General features: G+C 45.6%; 1 protein-coding gene and 1 non-coding gene across 6 annotated transcripts in view; one reads left to right on the top strand and one right to left on the bottom strand.

Moving 5' to 3' along the window:
* Positions 1–14,774, bottom strand: part of gria1a (glutamate receptor, ionotropic, AMPA 1a) — a 184,598-nt gene that overhangs the window by 152,917 nt on the left and 16,907 nt on the right. The gene's annotated exons all lie outside the window — the stretch shown is intronic.
* trnat-ugu lies at positions 11,311–11,386 on the top strand. Its single transcript has one exon. It is a non-coding gene; the product is annotated as a tRNA-Thr (tRNA).

Genomic DNA, 14,774 nt, shown 5'->3' with positions numbered 1-14,774 from the left:
AGGACATCACACCCCAAGGCGTTCCCATAAGTCAGTGTAAACAGCACAAACATAAAGCATCATCTGTACTGTGGTCTGTACTGTGGTCTGTACTGTGGTCTGTACTGTGGTCTGTACAGTGGTTTGTACTGTGGTCTGTATTGTATGTTAGTGTTATTGTATATCTCTCTCTGTCACTACCAGTACTATTGTCAAGACAGAACGTTCATTTAGCATCTTCTGGGTGTGTGTACACACAAACACGCACACACATCAAAGTAAAAACAGTTAAAAGAACAACATCAAAAACACACACCTGTCAAAGTAAGAACTGCTAAAGTGGCAGCTAAATATGCTGTTGTCTGAGTGTCTCATTAACACAGGGACAGACAGGGATGTACCAGAGAGAGAGAGGAGGGAGTCTCTCTCTACTGCTTGTCTCTAATGCTACAACATGACAGCTGTCTGCACTACGTATGTCCTTCCTCTACTGCACTGCTACACCACTCTCACCCACAGACACATCCCACTGCCTCCCAAGACTCATCTCAACCTAACACTAGTCACAATAGAAACAGCAGCGGTACTCGGTACGACCAACTCAGAGCTCTTAGCTAAGTGATCCATGTCCTCATCGCAACACACACACACACACACAGGCATATACACACACACACACACACAAACACAGGCATACACACACACACACACACACAGGCATATACACACACACACACACAGGCATATACACACACACACACACACAAACACAGGCATATTCACACACACACACACACACACACACACACAGGCATATACACACACACACACACACACACACACACACACACAGGGACTTAGTGATCCATGTCATAACAGCAGTTCAGACAATCACTGTCCATGTTTTGCATGCTTGGCTAGCTGGTGAGACACAACACAAGGAGATGTAGCATAAATACAGTAACAGGCTTCAACAGAGAATGAGTTACACAAAACGGGATAATACTCACATCCCTGATACAGTGTGTGTGTGTGTGTGTGGGGGGGTTGACAGAAGTTTTTGACATAAAGACAATATTTTAACGAAGGACAATACTCAAATTGTAATGCCCCGGACCTTGATAAAATGAATTAACACCCCTGCTTTGAATTGACAACACAGTCTGATTCACACAAGCCACATGCTTATATCTGTTATAGAGGGCCCTATAAAATCTGTTTGATGTTTTGCCTGATTCCATTTTTTTCCAAATTCTGTTTTCTCAATTTTGTTTTTCCAGGTTTGCATTATTTTCAGGTTTTGCTTTCAAAATCACACTTATTTAATAGAAAAACAAATAAAATGATGTTTTAAGTCCACAACAATGCTTAAACCACATCAGGAGACCACTTTTGAGGTCTGGGAAAAATCGAATAAATGTAGACTTTGGGGTGTAGTTACACTTTAATTCAAGTGCACACCAGCCAGAGACCGTTGATTGGTTAGCAATGGTTCTGTCGCGCTCATGTGATTGCAGAGTTTAACAAACCGGATGTGGGGACCTCACTCAGGCATTTATTTTACGCCTGCTACGGTAGGTTTGGTAGGCATAAGCTACTTTGTGGTTAACATTTAATTGAGATGGTTTTTTGGAAAGCCTTTCCATCTACCAGAAGACGGTTGTCCTTACATTAGTATCATTGCTAACGGCTACAGGAAGTGGTAGACAAACGCGCAAACACAGAGAAGGGCTGTGCCGTTGCCTCTTCAGAAAGTTTAAGGGAAACACGAGAACCACTGATGCATTTTGTTCATGTCTTATCATAATCTTGGGCAAATTAATGCATTTTCTAATGAGTTCAATACATTTACAGTTGAAGTCGGAAGTCTACATACACCTTAACCAAATACATTTAAACTCAGTTTTTCACAATTCCTGACATTTAATCCTAGTAAAAATTCCCTGTTTTAGGTCAGTTAGGATCACCACTTTATTTTAAGAATGTGAAATATCAGAATAATAGCAGAGAGAATGATTTATTTCAGCTTTGATTCCTTTCATCACATTCCCAGTGGGTCAGAAGTTTACATACACTCAATTAGTATTTGGTAGCATTGCCTATAAATTGTTTAACTTGGGTCAAACGTTTCGGGTAGCCTTCCACAAGCTTCCCACAATAAATTGGATGAATTTTGGCCCATTCCTCCTGACATAGCTGGTGTAACTGAGTCAGGTTTGTAGGCCTCCTTGCTCGCACACGCTTTTTCAGTTCTGCCCACACATTTTCTATAGGATTGAGGTCAGGGCTTTGTGATGGCCTCTCCAATACCTTGACTTTGTTGTCCTTCAGCCATTTTGCCACAACTTTGGAAGTATGCTTGGGGTCATTGTCCATTTGGAAGACCCATTTGCGACCAAGCTTTAACTTCCTGACTAATGTCTTGAGATGTTGCTTCAATATATCCACATAATTTTCCTTCCTCATGATGCCATCTATTTTGTGAAGTGCACCAGTCCCGCCTGCAGCAAAGCACAACCACAGGATGATGCTGCCACCCCCGTGCTTCACGGTTGGGATGGTGTTCTTCGGCTTGCAAGCAACCCCTTTTTCCTCCAAACATAACGATGGTCATTATGGCCAAACAGTTCTATTTTTGTTTCATCAGACCAGAGGATATTTCTCCAAAAAGTACGATCTTTGTCCAAATGTGCAGTTGCAAACCGTAGTCTGGCTTTTTTATGGCGGTTTTGGAGCAGTGGCTTCTTCCTTACTGAGCGGCCTTTCAGGTTATGTCGATATAGGACTTGTTTTACTGTGGATATAGATTTTTGTACCTGTTTCCTCCAGCATCTTCACAAGGTCCTTTGCTGTTGTTCTGGGATTGATTTGCACTTTTCGCACCAAAGTACGTTCATCTCTAGGAGACCGAACACGTCTCCTTCCTGAGCGGTATGACAGCAGCGTGGTCCCATGGTGTTTATACTTGCGTACTATGGTTTGTACAGATGAACGTTGTACCTTCAGGCGTTTGGAAATTGCACCCAAGGATGAACCAGACTTGTGGAGGCCTACAATTTTTTTTCTGAGGTCTTGGCTGATTTCTTTCGATTTTCCCATGATGTCAAGCAAAGAGGCACTGAGTTTGAAGGTACGCCTTGAAATACATCCACAGGTACACCTCCAATTGACTCAAATGATGTCAATTAGCCTATCAGAAGCTTCTAAAGCCATTACATAATTTTCTGGAATTTTCCAAGCTTTTTAAAGGCACAGTCAACTTAGTGTATGTAAACTTCTGACCCACTGGAATTGTAATACAGTGAATTATAAGTGAAATAATCTGTCTGTAAACAATTGTTGGAAAAATTACTTGTGTCATGCACAAAGTAGATGTCCTAACCGACTTGCCAAAACAATAGTTTGTTAACAAGAAATTTGTGGAGTGGTTGAAAAATGAGTTTTAATGACTCCAACCTAAGTGTATGTAAACTTCCGACTTCAACTGCACGTCCACAGGTACACCTCCAATTGACACAAATTATGTCAATTAGCCTATCAGAAGCTTCTAAAGCCATGACATCATTTTCTGGAATTTTCCAAGCTGTTTAAAGGCACAGTCAACTTAGTGTATGTAAACTTCTGACGCACTGGAATTGTGATAGAGTGAATTATAAGTGAAATCATCTGTCCGTAAACAATTGTTGGAAAAATTACTTGTGTCATGCACAAAGTAGATGTCCTAACCGACTTGCCAAAACTATAGTTTGTTAACAAGACATTTGTGGAGTGGTTGAAAAACGAGTTTTAATGACTCCAACCTAAGTGTATGTAAACTTCCAACTTCAACTGTAGATGATTTCCTACTAAGTTCAATACATTTTAATATTGTTTAATTTTAATGTCTGGATTCCGTGATTCCGTCCGCAGCAAAGATTTTATAGGGTCCTAGTTATAGCAACTTAGGGCTCGATTCAATCCGTAGCGCAGAAGATCTTCATTGAAGTTAGGTTAAAATTGAACGAGGTATTAACTTGGCTATTTACACGGGGTACCAGTACCGAGTCGATGGCAGGGGTATGAGGTAATAACTTGGCTATATACACGGGGTACCAGTATTAAGTCGATGTGCAGAAATACGAGGTAATTGAGGTTGATACACTACATGACCAAAAGCTTGTTGAACATCTCATTCCAAAATCATGGGCATTAATATGGAGTTGGTCCCCCCTTTGCTGCTGTAACAGCCTCCACTCTTCTGGGAAGGCTTTCCACTAGATGTTGGAACATTGCTGTGGGGACTTGCTTCCATTCTGCCACCAGAAAATTAGTGAGGCTGGGCACTGATGTTGGGTGATTAGGCCTGGAACGCAATCGGCGTTCCAATTCACCCCAAAGGTCTTCGATGCGGTTGAGGTCAGGGCTCTGTGCAGGCCAGTCAAGTTCTTCCACACCGATCTTGACAAACCATTTCTGTATGGACTTCACTTTTTGCATGGGGGCATTGTCATGCTGAAACAGGAAAGCGCCTTCCCCAAACTGTTGCCACAAATTTGGAAGCACAGAATTGTCTAGAATGCTGTAGCGTTAAGATTTCTGATCACTTGAACTAAAGGGCCTAGCCCGAACCATGAAAAACAGCCCCAAATCTAAATATATTTTATATTGAGATTCTTCAAATAGCCACCCTTTGCCTTGATGACAGCTTTGCACACTCTTGGCATTATCTCAACCAGCTTCACCTGGAATGCTTTTCCAAAAGTCTTGAAGGAGTTCCCACATATGCTGAGCACTTGTTGGCTGCTTTTTCTTCACTCTGCGGTCCGACTCATCCCAAACCATCTCAATTTGGCACTCCATCACTCCCCTTCTTGGTAAAATAGCACTTACACAGCCTGGAGGTGTGTTGGGTCATTGTCCTGTTGAAAAACAAATGATAGTCCCACTAAGCAAAAACCAGATGGGATGACGTATTGCTGCAGAATACTGTGGTAGTCATGCTGGTTAAGTATGCCTTGAATTCTAAATAAATCACAGACAGTGTCACCAGCAAAGCACCCCCACACCATAACACCTCCTCCTCCATGGTTTACGGTGGGAAATACACATGCGGAGATCATCCATTCACCCACACCGCGTCTCACAAAGACACGGCGGTTGGAACCAAAAATCTCCAATTAGGACTCCAGACCAAAGGACACATTTCCACCTGTCTAATGTCCATTGCTCTTGTTTCTTGGCCCAAGCAAGTCTCTTCTTATTATTGGTGTCCTTTAGTAGTGGTTTCTTTGCAGCAATTCGACCATGAAGGCCTGATTCACACAGTGTCCTCTGAACAGTTTATGTTGAGATGTGTCTGTTACTTGAATTCTGTGAAGCATTTATTTGGGCTGCAATTTCTGAGGCTGGTAACTCTAATGAACTTATCCCATGCAGCAGAGGTAACTCTGGGTCTTCCATTCCTATGGCGGTCCTCATGAGAGCCAGTTTCATCATAGCGCTTGATGGTTTTTGCGACTGCACTTGAAGAAACTTTCAAAGTTCTTGACATTTCTCACATAGGTGTTCCTCTTGTCCAGGTGGGAGAGGGCAGTGTGAAGTGCAATAGAGATTGTGTCATCTGTGGATCTGTTGGGCGGTATGCGAATTGGAGTGGTCCAGGGCGTCTGGGATGATGGTGTTGATGTGAGCCATGACCAGCCTTTCAAAGCATTTCATGGCTACAGATATGAGTGCTACGGGGCGATAATCATTTAGACAGGTTACCTTGGCGTTCTTGAGCACAGGGACTATGGTGATCTGCTTGAAACATGTAGGTATTACAGACTGGGTCAGGGAGAGGTTGGAAATGTCAGTGAAGACACTTGCCAGCTGGTCAGACCATGCTCTGAGTACGGTAATCCATCTGGCCCTGCGGCCTTGTGAATGTTAACCTGTTTAAAAGTCTTACATCGGCTACATATGCAGTGTTTACCGTGAGTGTAGTCACCGGGAATGTCAATCACGCTATAACGCTGATCTTCTGCACTACGGATTAAATCAAGCTATTAAGCTCCAGCCTTATCCCCTCTCACCTCAATTCCACAGCCCAGCTGAGACACACCATTCTGGGGCACGGTTTTACCCCTATGAGGGTGGTTGTGGTGGTGGTGGAGGTGGTGTGTAGGGAATTCAAACCAAAACCTGTCTCAGTCTCTCTTTATCCAGTTCCCCATTGAATCCCCCTTCGTTCCCCAATCCGGAGTAGAGTATTTCTAAACACAAAAGTTCCCTCCACATGGTTATTAATAAATATGTATGCCTCTAACTCCGTGGAGTGATGGCTTTGGATGAGCTGCAATGAATAATACATTAAATGCATCTGATGAAGCATCGTCTCCAGTAATTGTGCCTGTGTGTGCGTGTGTGCGTGTGTGTGTGTATGTGTGTGTGTGTGTGTGTGTGTGTGTGTGTGTGTGTGTGCCTCCACTAAGCAGTGATCGTGGAAGCAGACGGAGGAGGACTAAGCATAGTGTAAGCTGTGATGGAGGAGAATCCGCAGCGGTTTCTCTGTTCTCAATCTTAAACTCCACACACACACACACACACACTCTCTCTCTTTCTATACATGTCTTCTCCCAGAGATACCCAGAGGGACGATACACATCACCATCACACTGTAGAAGAAGAGGAGTGGAGTGTCTCTCTAGGCCGAGGCATCAGACTGTAGAAGAAGAGGAGAGGAGTGTCTCTCTAGGCCGAGGCATCTGACTGTAGAAGAAGAGGAGAGGAGTGTCTCTCTAGGCCGAGGCATCAGACTGTAGAAGAAGAGGAGAGGAGTGTCTCTCTAGGCCGAGGCATCAGACTGTAGAAGAAGAGGAGTGTCTCTCTAGGCCGAGGCATCAGACTGTAGAAGAAGAGGAGAGGAGTGTCTCTCTAGGCCGAGGCATCTGACTGTAGAAGAAGAGGAGGAGAGGAGTGCTCTCTCTCCATCGCCTCTCTTTGTATCGGAGCCTGAGACTGTACATCTCTGCAACATTACTACATTTTGACTCCCGGGTTGTCCTAAAGACAATTAACTATACACCAACATTCATATTCCACATGTCTATGGTGTTGTTATAATCTAACCCTTGTAGTGGTGCTTTGATATGGTAAACAAGGGTCCAGCACCCGGGCTAACTCACCGGAATCCGACACCATCTCTGTCCAACAGGCTCTAACAGTCTCACTTCAGAATTAGACGTCCAAACACTTGTCCATAAAAGTACAATTTCAAAGGTTACATTTGGCCATTAATTCCGAATGGTTAAATTAAGAGTTAAGGTTTGGGATAGGGTTAGAAAAATACAAAAATACTGGGATTGAACACGCAACCCTCGGAGCCGGAGCTCACGGCTACGCCCATCCACCATCCCCATCCACAACGCCCTAGCAAAACACACGCCTAATTGAGGAGATTCTCGTTTGGGCAAATGACCGTCCTCCGTTCTCTCTTCTCCATCCCCTCTCCTCCGTGACCCGCAAACCGATAAGTGGTCGAGAGGTCGAGGAGCGTGTCAATTAATTAGTAGGCAAACGGAAGAGTGTCCTCCCCTCCTTTCATCGAGGATACTGTGTATCACACCGCAGAAGAGTTTTGCAATCCGCCACACCCCTTTTGAATGGGCTTTTGTTTTGTCAGAGGAGAAAAACATACATGTTCACTCTCCTTGATTAAAGCTGCAATACGTAACTTTTTGGGCGACAACCGACCAAATTCACATAGAAAAATGAGTTATAGATCTGTCATTCGCATTGACAGCAAGTCTAAGCCTTGGTAGATATGTTCTATGTGCGCTATTTCTATGCTTCCCGTTCTTAAGTTTCGTTTTTTGCATCTTTTACTTTCGGTTTTGTACACCAGCTTCAAACAGCTGAAAATCTAAATATTTTTGGTTATGGGAAAGATATTTCACAGCGGTTTAGATGGTACAATGATTCTCTACACAATGACTGTCTTGTCACATAAACTTAAATTAGCTACCAGGAAATGTTGGAATGATTTCTGCATATTGCACCTTTAACTTTGACCTTTTTCAAAAGCAGGCGAGCGAGGACAGAGGATAGAGGAAGCAGGAGGTGAGCAAATCTAATTGACTAAAGGCCCTGATGATAATAGTGCTCGCCGTTGCCACTAGTGGCCGGTTTTGGCATTATCTCCTGACATCTTGCTTACCTGGACAGACGTCTAATTTCGCAGTGGATCTTGAGCAATTCATCTGGTCTGTTATCCCAGTGACATCGCCCAGCAACCCAACATTCCATCACATACAGTTCAGTACTATAGTAATAATTCCTGTGTGACCAATAGGTCAGTGGTTCTCAAACTGCCCCCAGCCGTTTCACAATGTTATTGTAGCCCTGAACTGGAGAGGTTTGAGAACCCGTCCCCTAGACCAGGCTATAGTACTGTAGTACTAATTCCTGTTGGTCCCCTAGACCAGGCTATAGTACTGTAGTACTAATTCCTGTTGGTCCTCTAGACCAGGCTATAGTACTGTAGTACTAATTCCTGTTGGTCCTCTAGACCAGGCTATAGTACTGTAGTACTAATTCCTGTTGGTCCTCTAGACCAGGCTATAGTACTGTAGTACTAATTCCTGTTGGTCCTCTAGACCAGGCTATAGTACTGTAGTACTAATTCCTGTTGGTCCTCTAGACCAGGCTATAGTACTGTAGTACTAATTCCTGTTGGTCCTCTAGACCAGGCTATAGTACTGTAGTACTAATTCCTGTTGGTCCTCTAGACCAGGAGGTTTGGAGAGGAAGCTCTTTTCTATTCTCTTATTGATGTGGATGTCTTTGTGTGGCCTCAGTCCATTGATCAGACCTGGCTTAGGGTTCTCATACACACATACACACATACACATACACACACACATGCGCGCACACAAACTTCCTTTAAAGGCCCTCAGAGAGAAGAGAAATACTGCAGCAGAAGATTATAGTGACAACATGAATCTACTTAGCTATGGATCCAATTAGGGTTAATAGATGTTGTTATGATGCTAGAACTGGTTGGTTTGGTCAGTCAGATAAATAACATTACTAGAATAGATCATTGTAGTAATCATATTACTAATACTGTTCATTTTTGTATATTTTTGTGGTCACTTAGAAGGATAGCCGAAAAACATAGAGGCTTCTTTTTAGCGTAATATTTATTACCGTTTTGAAGGAATTGTTATTTTATTAATTTAGTTTAATTGTGAATGTTGGTTTTATTGTACATGGCTAACAATTCTTATTACAAGTATTTAATTTGAATGTAAAATTGTATTTTGTTTGTTTAAATAGGCAGCCCTCCCTATGGATATGATATCTCTTCACCAGATAACCAACGTTAAAGCAACACCTCCCAACATATTAATGCAGCACCACACAGGAGTTATGCCATAATGCCTGCAGGAGATTTGACATGAAAGCAGCTGTTTATGCCTCCACTCCGTCCCTATTCTAAAGCCAGTCAATAGCAGATTATGGTCATGTGAACGCTAACCAACGGGAAGACTGACTAATACTCTCTATTTGGCTCAAGGTATCCATTCCACTGCAGTTACAGTTTATTTAACCATGGAAACATGTAGAAAGAGAGTCAAGCTAGATCTTCCTATTAACATGTAGACTACACACACAAACACACAGGTATGCATGGAATAACACACCCACAAATAACACACAGATGAACAAACGTACACACACAGGGCGTGCACACACACACACACGCACACTGTCGATGACTCAACAGGAGAAAGACATTATCCTTCCCTCAACGTCAACCATTTTCCTTCTACACCATCTATCCTGTTCTGTGTGTTCTCTCACCTTTACCAGTCCGCCCAATCCCCAACCTTTACACCCCCTACTGCCCTACTCGGTTTACCCCAACAGGTGTTGGGGAGGGGGGATGCAGGGGGTGAAGGGTGAGGTTAAGGGGAGGCAGGGGGAGGGCTGGAGGAATTGGGTGGTCATATAGGTTGCGTCCCAAATGGCACCCTATTCCCTATTTAGGCCCTATGAGCCCTGGTCAAAGTGGTGCACTAAATAGGGCATAGGGTGCCATTTGGGGTGCAAGCCATACAAGACTTAGCCCCGCTGATGAGTACCTCCCTCATCCGGAGGAGCTCCATTCATCCACAGACACAAGGAGCCATTCAGCCACTGCCTCTAACTGCCTCTAACCGTCGTAGCCCGCAACTGCCCAGGCTTATTCACACACATACACATACAGATGCACAAATGCACACACAGACACATGCACGCAAGCACACACACACAGACACACCTGGACACACACACACAGACACACCCGGACACACAGATTAACTTTCATTCATACACACACTAAGCAGGTCATCATAATGTCCATATTCCAAAATGTATTGTAATGTTAACCTTTTCTACATCCTCTTGAAGCACATTCTGAAACAAAGACACAGAGAGAAATGGTGCAATTGTGTCCCGGTCTTCCTTGTCGTACGTCCATCATGTCTTCCAGAGTCACTGTTTGTGCCTGTTATTTACATTTTAGTCGTTTAGCAGATGCTCTTATCCAGAGCAACTAACAGGAGCAATTAGGATTAAGTGCTCAAGGGCACTTCGACTGTTTTTTCACCTAACCGGCTCGGGTATTTGAACCAGCAACCTTTCAGTTACTGGCCCAACACTCTAACCGATAGGCTGATGTGTGTCACATGGAAGCCTGGCTGTCTCAGCTGACAGGATCTGATCTGTCCCTTCGTGTTAGGGATGGAGAGAGGCAACGGAGCGGAGAGGAGCGGGATCACTGCTCACTCACCAAAATCTGGGAATGTGTTGTCATCACAGCGGCTGCCAATACCCAGCTCAGCTCAAGGGTTGTTTAGCACAAACAATTGTTTAGAAATACAAGTGACCTTTAAAAGTCTCAGACAAGCAATACTGTATCTGCACGCTGTTGGCTGGAGCGCACATATAGCCTACATTATGAGATTATTATGGATTAAAGAGCGAGATTATTTTTATTTGTCAAATGGCAGCCAAGCATCAATGATCATGTCACCAGAATATGACCCTCAATATTTATTGGAAAGGAGGATCAAGATCACCACTGTGCACTTTCACCACCCTGTGAAGTTCATCATAATTTATTTAATCTGTAGCCTAATAAACTGCATGTTTTTTTATTATAATTTTTTAGGGTGTTGATCAGCTTTAACACTGTAGATAGATTGTGGCTTCTATCAATGTAATTGTCTGCATCATTTCCAATCCCCCATATATATATATATTTTGTAACTATATATATATTATTTTAAATTATTATTATTTTCCCATAACCTAATTGAAGTAGGTCCTGTGTAGCTCAGTTGGTAGAGCATGGCGTTTGTAACGCCAGGGTTGTGGGTTCGATTCCCACGGGGGGCCAGTATGAAAGAAAATTGTATGCACTCACTAACTGTAAGTCGCTCTGGATAAGAGCATCTGCTAAAATGTCAATTGAATGAAAGTAAACTAATAGACAACAATACTTAGGCTTCTACTTCCAGCTTAATCGTAGTATATACAGTGGGGAGAACAAGTATTTGATACACTGCAGGTTTTCCTACTTACAAAGCATGTAGAGGTCTGTACGTTTTATCATAGGTACACTTCAACTGTGAGAGACGGAATCTAAAACAAAAATCCAGAAAATCACATTGTATGATTTTTAAGTAATTAATTTGCATTTTATTGCATGACATAAGTATTTGATACATCAGAAAAGCAGAACTTAATTTTTGGTGCAGAAACCTTTGTTTGCAATTACAGAGATCATACGTTTCCTGTAGGTCTTGACCAGGTTTTGTCAAGGCGTGCTGAAGGTGGGTGTGGTGTAGGAATCATGCGCAGGACGCAGAGGCTCAGTCCAAAGGCTTTAGTGCAATATATATATATTATATATACAACAGAAGCACAATAAGCCCGAAGGCAAAATACACGACGCACACAGGCGACAAAACAAATGACGCACAAACATGTGCAAACAACCCTCTCCAAAACACTGGAGGGAAAATGTAGCTCCAAACACGAAACAGAAGCGCAATCACACACAACGACAAGCACACACAACGAGAACTAAATAGGACACTAACGAGGACTAACAAGACACAGGTGTACAACATCCAGACAAAACCAAACGAACATGAAACATAGATCGGTGGCAGCTAGTACTCGGGGACGACGACCGCCGAAGCCTGCCCGAACCAGGAGGAGGAGCAGTCTCGGCCGAAACCGTGACAGTACCCCCCCCTTGACGCGCGGCTCCAGCCGTGCGCCGACCCCGGCCTCGGGGACGACCAGGAGGACGCGGAGCAGGGCGTGCGGGATGGTCCCGGTGGAACTCCGACAGGAGAGATGGGTCTAGGATGTCCCTCTGCGGCACCCAGCACCGCTCCTCCGGGCCGTACCCCTCCCACTCCACGAGATACTGGAGACCCCCCATCCGGCGTCTAGAGTCCAAGATGGACCGAACGGTGTACGCCGGAGCCCCCTCGATGTCCAGTGGGGGCGGAGGAGTCTCCCCTATCTCATTGTAGTGGACCAGCTACCACCGGCCTGAGAAGAGACACATGGAACGAGGGGTTAATATTCTTATACTCAACAGGTAGATGTAATCTATAACACACCTCGTTCAATCTTCTCAGGACTTTAAAGGGCCCCACAAACCGCCGACCCAGCTTCCGGCAGGGCAGGCGGAGGGGTAGGTTTCTGGTAGAGAGCCAGACTCGATCTCCGGGTGCGTACACCGGCCCCTCACTGCGGTGGAGATCGGCGCTCGCCTTGTGACGAAGGACGGCCCGCTGCAGGTGGACGTGGGCAGCGTTCCACGTCTCTTCCGAGCGCCTCATCCAATCATCCACCGCAGGGGCCTCGATCTGGCTCTGCTGCCAAGGTGCCAGAACCGGCTGGTAACCCAACACACATTGGAAGGGGGGTTAGGTTAGTAGAGGAGTGGCGGAGAGAGTTCTGGGCCATCTCGGCCCAGGGAATGTACCGTGCCCACTCCTCCGGCCGGTCCTGGCAATACGACCTCAGAAACCTACCCACATCCTGGTTGACACGTTCTACCTGCCCGTTACTCTCCGGGTGGTACCCTGAGGTAAGGCTAACCGAGACCCCCAAACGCTCCATGAACGCTCTCCAAACCCGAGAGGTAAACTGGGGACCTCGATCAGACACTATATCCTCGGGTACCCCGTAATGCCGGAAGACATGGGTAAATAGGGCCTCAGCGGTCTGTAGGGCAGTAGGAAGACCCGACATAGGGAGAAGACGACAGGCCTTAGAGAACCGGTCCACAACGACCAGGATGGTGGTATTCCCCTGAGAGAGGGGAAGGTCTGTCACAAAATCCACCGAGAGGTGGGACCATGGTCGTTGTGGAACGGGCAGGGGTTGTAACTTACCCCTGGGCAGATGTCGGGGCGCCTTACACTGGGCACACACCGAGAAGGAGGAGACATAAACCCTCACATCCCTAGCCAAAGTGGGCCACCAGTATTTAGTGCTAAGGCAATGCACCGTCCGGCCGATACCCGGATGTCCAGAGGAGGGTGACATGTGAGCCCAGTAAATGAGTCGATCCCGAATCTCGCGCGGAACGTACTTCCGACCCTCAGGACACTGTGGAGGGCTTGACACTGTGGAGGGCTGGGGTCGGTACGCAACGCTCGCTCGATTTCGGCATCGACCTCCCACACCACCGGTGCGACAAGGCAAGACTCCGGTAGTATGGGAGTGGGCTCAACGGACCTCTCCTCCGTGTCATACCGCCGGGACAGCGCATCTGCCTTACCATTCTGGGACCCAGGGATGTACGTGATTTTAAATACGAACCTGGTGAGAAACATACTCCATCGAGCCTGGCGAGGGTTCAGTCTCCTCGCTGCCCGGATGTACTCCAGGTTCCGATGGTCAGTCAAAATGAGGAAAGGGTGTTGAGCCCCCTCAAGCCAATGCCTCCACACCTTAAGGGCTTGAACTACAGCTAACAGCTCCCTGTCCCCAACGTCATAGTTACGCTCCGCCGGGCTGAGCTTCTTAGAGTAAAAGGCACAGGGGCGGAGTTTAGGTGGCGTGCCGGACCGTTGAGAGAGAACGGCCCCTATACCAGCCTCAGACGCGTCTACCTCGACCTGAAAGGGTAATGCGGGATCCGGATGCGCTAGCACCGGAGCCGACATAAACAGGTCCTTCAGTCTCCTAAAGGCCCTGTCCGCATCGGCTGACCACTGCAGCGCACCGGACCCCCCTTCAGAAGGGCGGCAGGTAGCTTAGTGGTTAAGAGCGTTGTGCCAGTAACCGAAAGGTCGCTGGTTCTAATCCCCAAGCCGACTAGGTGAAAAATCTGTCGATGTGCCCTTGAGCAAGGCACTTAACCCTAATTGCTCCTGTAAGTCGCTCTGGATAAGAGCGTCTGCTAAATAACCAATTATTATTATTATTATTAGAAGGGACGTGATGGGAGCTGCCACCTGTCCAAAACCCCGGATAAACCTCCGGTAGTAATTCGCAAAGCCCAAAAACTGCTGCACCTCTTTTACAGTAGTTGGGGTTTGCCAATTACGCACAGCGGACACACGATCCACCTCCATTCTCACCCCTGACGCGGACAACCGATAACCCAAAAAGGAGACCGACTCCTGGAAAAACAGACATTTCTCTGCCTTGACATATAGGTCGTGCTCCAACAGCCTCCTCAATACACGACGCACCAGGGTTATATGCTCGGCTCGGGTAGATGAGTACACCAGAATGTCATCAATGTACACGAC

Source organism: Coregonus clupeaformis, chromosome 2 (genome assembly GCF_020615455.1).
Source record: "Coregonus clupeaformis isolate EN_2021a chromosome 2, ASM2061545v1, whole genome shotgun sequence".
Classification (NCBI taxonomy): domain Eukaryota; kingdom Metazoa; phylum Chordata; class Actinopteri; order Salmoniformes; family Salmonidae; genus Coregonus; species Coregonus clupeaformis.
Note: the sequence above shows the minus strand (reverse complement) of the source record. Positions and strands in the feature narration are given on the sequence as shown.